Source organism: Sminthopsis crassicaudata, chromosome 5 (genome assembly GCF_048593235.1).
Source record: "Sminthopsis crassicaudata isolate SCR6 chromosome 5, ASM4859323v1, whole genome shotgun sequence".
NCBI lineage: Eukaryota > Metazoa > Chordata > Mammalia > Dasyuromorphia > Dasyuridae > Sminthopsis > Sminthopsis crassicaudata.
This window is the reverse complement of record NC_133621.1, coordinates 236,549,893-236,559,078: the sequence shown is the minus strand read 5'-3', so window position 1 is coordinate 236,559,078 and position 9,186 is coordinate 236,549,893.

The following is a 9,186-nucleotide window of genomic DNA, read 5'->3' as shown; positions in this document are numbered from 1 at the left end:
ATCCTTTAAAAATAGGGAAGATAATGCATTGTGTCCCGAAAGTTCCATTAAAGCTAATTGGAGAGAACCGATATCAACAATAATATTCCAAACTATACAAGAAACAAATGGAAAACTATTCTCAGTAGAATGGGGAATAGACAACAACGAGTAATCAAAGGAATTCTTTTTTGAAAAGGGAATAACCGGAACATTGCTTTGGATGTAAACCTTTTAGACTGAAAAGGATTGCTGTTATTAACTTTTGAGCATCATTTAAAAATAGGGAAGATAATGCATTGGGTCCCGAAAGTTCCATTGAAGAAAAGACGAGAGAACTTACATCAAGTATAAAGTTCCCAATGGCACAGGAAAGAATGGGAAACCTAGACTCAATAGAATGAGAAATAGGCACGAACAAGTATCCAAAGGAATGGATTTTTCCAAGGGAATCACTGGAAGAGATGTTTGCCGATTCACTCTTTCCATTGAAGAGGACTTCTGATAAGAAAGCTTTGATCCAGCTTTATATATGAAGAAGGTAATGCATTGTGCCCAAAAAGTTCCATTGAAGCCAATTGGAGAGAACTGATATCAACAATAATATTCCAAACTATACAAGAAACAAACGGAAAACAACACTCAATAGAACGGGGACAAGAGAAGAACAAGTAAGAAAAGAATTATTTTTTTGAAAGGGAATAACCTGAACATTGCTTTGGACGTAACGTTTTTAGACTGAAAAGGATTGCTGTTATGAAACATTTGACCATCCTTTAAAAATAGGGAATTTAATGCATTGTGTCCCGAAAGTTCCATTAAAGCTAATTTGAGAGAACCGATATCAACAATAATATTCCAAATTATACAAGAAACAAATGGAAAACTATTCTCAGTAGAAAGGGGAATAGACAACAACGAGTAATCAAAGGAATTCTTTTTTGAAAAGGGAATAACCGGAACATTGCTTTGGATGTAAACCTTTTAGACTGAAAAGGATTGCTGTTATTAACTTTTGAGCATCATTTAAAAATAGGGAAGATAATGCATTGTGTCCCGAAAGTTCCATTGAAGAAAAGACGAGAGAACTTACATCAAGTATAAAGTTCCCAATGGCACAGGAAAGAATGGGAAACCTAGACTCAATAGAATGGGAAATAGGCACAAACAAGTATCCAAAGGAATGGATTTTTCCAAGGGAATCACTGGAAGAGTTGTGTGCCGATTCACTCTTTCCATTGAAGAGGACTTCTGATAAGAAAGCTTTGATCCAGCTTTATATATGAAGAAGGTAATGCATTGTGCCCAAAAAGTTCCATTGAAGCCAATTGCAGAGAACTGATATCAACAATAATATTCCAAACTGTACCAGAAACAAACAGAAACTTGGCTCAATAGAAAGAGGAAAAGAGAAGAACAAGTAAGAACAGGAATTATTTTTCTGAAAGGGAATAACCTGAACATTGCTTTGGATGTAACGTTTTTAGACTGAAAAGGATTGCTGTTATGAAACGTGACCATCCTTTAAAAATAGGGAAGATAGTGCATTGTGTCCCGAAAGTTCCATTGAAGTTAATTGGAGAGAACTGATATCAAATATAATATTCCAAACTGTACCAGAAACAAATGGAAAACCACTCTCAATAGAATGTGGAATAGAGAACAGCGAGTAAGAAAAGGAATTATTTTTTGAAGAGGGAATAACCGGAACATTGCTTTGGACATAACGTTTTTAGACTGAAAAGGATTGCTGTTTTGAAACATTTGACCATCCTATAAAAATAGGGAACATAGTGCATTGTGTCCCGAAAGTTCCATTGAAGAAAATACGAGAGAATTAACATCAAGTATAAAGTTCCCAATTGCACAGGAAACAATGGGAAAACTACACTCAATACAGAGGGAAATAGAACAGAACAAATATCCAAAGAAATGGATTTTTCCCAAGGGAATAACAGGAAGATTTGTTTGCACATTTATTCTTTCCACTGAAGTGGATTTTGATAAGAATTCTTTGATCCAGCTTTAAATATGAAGAGGATAAAGCACTGTGCCAAAAAAGTTCAAATGAAACAAATTTGAGAGAACCGCTATCAACAATAATATCCCAATCTGTACAAGAAACAAATGGAAATCTACTCTCAATAGAATGGGGAATAGAGATGAACAAGTAAGAAAAGGAATTATTTTTCAAAAAGCGAACGACCGGAACATTGATTTGGACGTAAACTTTTTCGATTGACAAGGATTGCTGTTATGAAACATTTGATCAAGCTTTAAATATAAAGAGAATAATGCACCGTGTACAGAAAGTTCCACTGAAGGAAATACGAGAGAATTAACATCAAGTACAATGTTCCCAATTGCACAGGAAACAACGTGAAAACTAGACTCAATATAGTGGGAAATAGAGTGAAACAAATATCCAAAGATATGGATTTTTCCCAAGTGAATAACTGGAAGATTTGCTTGCACATTTACTCTTTCCACTGAAGAGGATTTTGATAAGAATCCTTTGATCCAGCTTTAAATATGAAGAAGGTAATGCATTGTGCCCAAAAAGTTCCATTGAAGCCAATTGGAGAGAACTGATATCAACAATAATATTCCAAACTATACAAGAAACAAACGGAAAACCACTCTCAATAGAACGGGGACAAGAGAAGAACAAGTAACAAAAGGAATTATTTTTTTGAAAGGGAATAACCTGAATATTGCTTTGGATGTAACTTTTTTAGACTGAAAAGGATTGCTGTTATGAAACATTTGACCATCCTTTAAAAATAGGGAAGATAATGCATTGTGTCCCGAAAGTTCCATTAAAGCTAATTGGAGAGAACCGATATCAACAATAATATTCCAAACTATACAAGAAACAAATGGAAAACTATTCTCAGTAGAATGGGGAATAGACAACAACGAGTAATCAAAGGAATTCTTTTTTGAAAAGGGAATAACCGGAACATTGCTTTGGATGTAAACCTTTTAGACTGAAAAGGATTGCTGTTATTAACTTTTGAGCATCATTTAAAAATAGGGAAGATAATGCATTGTGTCCCGAAAGTTCCATTGAAGAAAAGACGAGAGAACTTACATCAAGTATAAAGTTCCCAATGGCACAGGAAAGAATGGGAAACCTAGACTCAATAGAATGGGAAATAGGCACGAACAAGTATCCAAAGGAATGGATTTTTCCAAGGGAATCACTGGAAGAGTTGTGTGCCGATTCACTCTTTCCATTGAAGAGGACTTCTGATAAGAAAGCTTTGATCCAGCTTTATATATGAAGAAGGTAATGCATTGTGCCCAAAAAGTTCCATTGAAGCCAATTGCAGAGAACTGATATCAACAATAATATTCCAAACTGTACCAGAAACAAACAGAAACTTGGCTCAATAGAAAGAGGAAAAGAGAAGAACAAGTAAGAACAGGAATTATTTTTCTGAAAGGGAATAACCTGAACATTGCTTTGGATGTAACGTTTTTAGACTGAAAAGGATTGCTGTTATGAAACATGTGACCATCCTTTAAAAATAGGGAAGATAGTGCATTGTGTCCCGAAAGTTCCATTGAAGTTAATTGGAGAGAACTGATATCAAATATAATATTCCAAACTGTACCAGAAACAAATGGAAAACCACTCTCAATAGAATGTGGAATAGAGAACAGCGAGTAAGAAAAGGAATTATTTTTTGAAGAGGGAATAACCGGAACATTGCTTTGGACATAACGTTTTTAGACTGAAAAGGATTGCTGTTTTGAAACATTTGACCATCCTATAAAAATAGGGAACATAGTGCATTGTGTCCCGAAAGTTCCATTGAAGAAAATACGAGAGAATTAACATCAAGTATAAAGTTCCCAATTGCACAGGAAACAATGGGAAAACTACACTCAATACAGAGGGAAATAGAACAGAACAAATATCCAAAGAAATGGATTTTTCCCAAGGGAATAACAGGAAGATTTGTTTGCACATTTATTCTTTCCACTGAAGTGGATTTTGATAAGAATTCTTTGATCCAGCTTTAAATATGAAGAGGATAAAGCACTGTGCCAAAAAAGTTCAAATGAAACAAATTTGAGAGAACCGCTATCAACAATAATATCCCAATCTGTACAAGAAACAAATGGAAATCTACTCTCAATAGAATGGGGAATAGAGATGAACAAGTAAGAAAAGGAATTATTTTTCAAAAAGCGAACGACCGGAACATTGATTTGGACGTAAACTTTTTCGATTGACAAGGATTGCTGTTATGAAACATTTGATCAAGCTTTAAATATAAAGAGAATAATGCACCGTGTACAGAAAGTTCCACTGAAGGAAATACGAGAGAATTAACATCAAGTACAATGTTCCCAATTGCACAGGAAACAACGTGAAAACTAGACTCAATATAGTGGGAAATAGAGTGAAACAAATATCCAAAGATATGGATTTTTCCCAAGTGAATAACTGGAAGATTTGCTTGCACATTTACTCTTTCCACTGAAGAGGATTTTGATAAGAATCCTTTGATCCAGCTTTAAATATGAAGAAGGTAATGCATTGTGCCCAAAAAGTTCCATTGAAGCCAATTGGAGAGAACTGATATCAACAATAATATTCCAAACTATACAAGAAACAAACGGAAAACCACTCTCAATAGAACGGGGACAAGAGAAGAACAAGTAACAAAAGGAATTATTTTTTTGAAAGGGAATAACCTGAATATTGCTTTGGATGTAACTTTTTTAGACTGAAAAGGATTGCTGTTATGAAACATTTGACCATCCTTTAAAAATAGGGAAGATAATGCATTGTGTCCCGAAAGTTCCATTAAAGCTAATTGGAGAGAACCGATATCAACAATAATATTCCAAACTATACAAGAAACAAATGGAAAACTATTCTCAGTAGAATGGGGAATAGACAACAACGAGTAATCAAAGGAATTCTTTTTTGAAAAGGGAATAACCGGAACATTGCTTTGGATGTAAACCTTTTAGACTGAAAAGGATTGCTGTTATTAACTTTTGAGCATCATTTAAAAATAGGGAAGATAATGCATTGGGTCCCGAAAGTTCCATTGAAGAAAAGACGAGAGAACTTACATCAAGTATAAAGTTCCCAATGGCACAGGAAAGAATGGGAAACCTAGACTCAATAGAATGGGAAATAGGCACGAACAAGTATCCAAAGGAATGGATTTTTCCAAGGGAATCACTGGAAGAGTTGTGTGCCGATTCACTCTTTCCATTGAAGAGGACTTCTGATAAGAAAGCTTTGATCCAGCTTTATATATGAAGAAGGTAATGCATTGTGCCCAAAAAGTTCCATTGAAGCCAATTGCAGAGAACTGATATCAACAATAATATTCCAAACTGTACCAGAAACAAACAGAAACTTGGCTCAATAGAAAGAGGAAAAGAGAAGAACAAGTAAGAACAGGAATTATTTTTCTGAAAGGGAATAACCTGAACATTGCTTTGGATGTAACGTTTTTAGACTGAAAAGGATTGCTGTTATGAAACATGTGACCATCCTTTAAAAATAGGGAAGATAGTGCATTGTGTCCCGAAAGTTCCATTGAAGTTAATTGGAGAGAACTGATATCAAATATAATATTCCAAACTGTACCAGAAACAAATGGAAAACCACTCTCAATAGAATGTGGAATAGAGAACAGCGAGTAAGAAAAGGAATTATTTTTTGAAGAGGGAATAACCGGAACATTGCTTTGGACATAACGTTTTTAGACTGAAAAGGATTGCTGTTTTGAAACATTTGACCATCCTATAAAAATAGGGAACATAGTGCATTGTGTCCCGAAAGTTCCATTGAAGAAAATACGAGAGAATTAACATCAAGTATAAAGTTCCCAATTGCACAGGAAACAATGGGAAAACTACACTCAATACAGAGGGAAATAGAACAGAACAAATATCCAAAGAAATGGATTTTTCCCAAGGGAATAACAGGAAGATTTGTTTGCACATTTATTCTTTCCACTGAAGTGGATTTTGATAAGAATTCTTTGATCCAGCTTTAAATATGAAGAGGATAAAGCACTGTGCCAAAAAAGTTCAAATGAAGCAAATTTGAGAGAACCGCTATCAACAATAATATCCCAATCTGTACAAGAAACAAATGGAAATCTACTCTCAATAGAATGGGGAATAGAGATGAACAAGTAAGAAAAGGAATTATTTTTCAAAAAGCGAACGACCGGAACATTGATTTGGACGTAAACTTTTTCGATTGACAAGGATTGCTGTTATGAAACATTTGATCAAGCTTTAAATATAAAGAGAATAATGCACCGTGTACAGAAAGTTCCACTGAAGGAAATACGAGAGAATTAACATCAAGTACAATGTTCCCAATTGCACAGGAAACAACGTGAAAACTAGACTCAATATAGTGGGAAATAGAGTGAAACAAATATCCAAAGATATGGATTTTTCCCAAGTGAATAACTGGAAGATTTGCTTGCACATTTACTCTTTCCACTGAAGAGGATTTTGATAAGAATCCTTTGATCCAGCTTTAAATATGAAGAAGGTAATGCATTGTGCCCAAAAAGTTCCATTGAAGCCAATTGGAGAGAACTGATATCAACAATAATATTCCAAACTATACAAGAAACAAACGGAAAACCACTCTCAATAGAACGGGGACAAGAGAAGAACAAGTAACAAAAGGAATTATTTTTTTGAAAGGGAATAACCTGAATATTGCTTTGGATGTAACTTTTTTAGACTGAAAAGGATTGCTGTTATGAAACATTTGACCATCCTTTAAAAATAGGGAAGATAATGCATTGTGTCCCGAAAGTTCCATTAAAGCTAATTGGAGAGAACCGATATCAACAATAATATTCCAAACTATACAAGAAACAAATGGAAAACTATTCTCAGTAGAATGGGGAATAGACAACAACGAGTAATCAAAGGAATTCTTTTTTGAAAAGGGAATAACCGGAACATTGCTTTGGATGTAAACCTTTTAGACTGAAAAGGATTGCTGTTATTAACTTTTGAGCATCATTTAAAAATAGGGAAGATAATGCATTGGGTCCCGAAAGTTCCATTGAAGAAAAGACGAGAGAACTTACATCAAGTATAAAGTTCCCAATGGCACAGGAAAGAATGGGAAACCTAGACTCAATAGAATGAGAAATAGGCACGAACAAGTATCCAAAGGAATGGATTTTTCCAAGGGAATCACTGGAAGAGATGTTTGCCGATTCACTCTTTCCATTGAAGAGGACTTCTGATAAGAAAGCTTTGATCCAGCTTTATATATGAAGAAGGTAATGCATTGTGCCCAAAAAGTTCCATTGAAGCCAATTGGAGAGAACTGATATCAACAATAATATTCCAAACTATACAAGAAACAAACGGAAAACAACACTCAATAGAACGGGGACAAGAGAAGAACAAGTAAGAAAAGAATTATTTTTTTGAAAGGGAATAACCTGAACATTGCTTTGGACGTAACGTTTTTAGACTGAAAAGGATTGCTGTTATGAAACATTTGACCATCCTTTAAAAATAGGGAATTTAATGCATTGTGTCCCGAAAGTTCCATTAAAGCTAATTTGAGAGAACCGATATCAACAATAATATTCCAAACTATACAAGAAACAAATGGAAAACTATTCTCAGTAGAAAGGGGAATAGACAACAACGAGTAATCAAAGGAATTCTTTTTTGAAAAGGGAATAACCGGAACATTGCTTTGGATGTAAACCTTTTAGACTGAAAAGGATTGCTGTTATTAACTTTTGAGCATCATTTAAAAATAGGGAAGATAATGCATTGTGTCCCGAAAGTTCCATTGAAGAAAAGACGAGAGAACTTACATCAAGTATAAAGTTCCCAATGGCACAGGAAAGAATGGGAAACCTAGACTCAATAGAATGGGAAATAGGCACGAACAAGTATCCAAAGGAATGGATTTTTCCAAGGGAATCACTGGAAGAGTTGTGTGCCGATTCACTCTTTCCATTGAAGAGGACTTCTGATAAGAAAGCTTTGATCCAGCTTTATATATGAAGAAGGTAATGCATTGTGCCCAAAAAGTTCCATTGAAGCCAATTGCAGAGAACTGATATCAACAATAATATTCCAAACTGTACCAGAAACAAACGGAAACTTGGCTCAATAGAAAGAGGAAAAGAGAAGAACAAGTAAGAACAGGAATTATTTTTCTGAAAGGGAATAACCTGAACATTGCCTTGGATGTAACGTTTTTAGACTGAAAAGGATTGCTGTTTTGAAACATTTGACCATCCTTTAAAAATAGGGAAGATAGTGCATTGTGTCCCGAAAGTTCCATTGAAGTTAATTGGAGAGAACTGATATCAAAAATAATATTCCAAACTGTACCAGAAACAAATGGAAAACCACTCTCAATAGAATGTGGAATAGAGAACAGCGAGTAAGAAAAGGAATTATTTTTTGAAGAGGGAATAATCGGAACATTGCTTTGGACATAACGTTTTTAGACTGAAAAGGATTGCTGTTATGAAACATTTGACCATCCTTTAAAAATAAGGAAGATAATGCATTGTGTCCCGAAAGTTCCATTGAAGAAAATACGAGAGAATTAACATCAAGTATAAAGTTCCCAATTGCACAGGAAACAATGGGAAAACTACACTCAATACAGAGGGAAATAGAACAGAACAAATATCCAAAGAAATGGATTTTTCCCAAGGGAAAAACAGGAAGATTTGTTTGCTCATTTATTCTTTCCACTGAAGTGGATTTTGATAAGAATTCTTTGATCCAGCTTTAAATATGAGGAAGATAAAGCACTGTGCCAAAAAAGTTCAAATGAAGCAAATTTGAGAGAACTGCTATCAACAATAATATCCCAATCTGTACAAGAAACAAATGGAAATCTACTCTCAATAGAATGGGGAATAGAGATGAACAAGTAAGAAAAGGAATTATTTTTCAAAAAACGAACAACCGGAACATTGAATTGGACGTAAACTTTTTCGATTGACAAGGATTGCTGTTATGAAACATTTGATCAAGCTTTAAATATAAAGAGAATAATGCACCGTGTACAGAAAGTTCCACTGAAGGAAATACGAGAGAATTAACATCAAGTACAATGTTCCCAATTGCACAGGAAACAACGTGAAAACTAGAATCAATATAGTGGGAAATAGAGTGAAACAAATATCCAAAGATATGGATTTTTCCCAA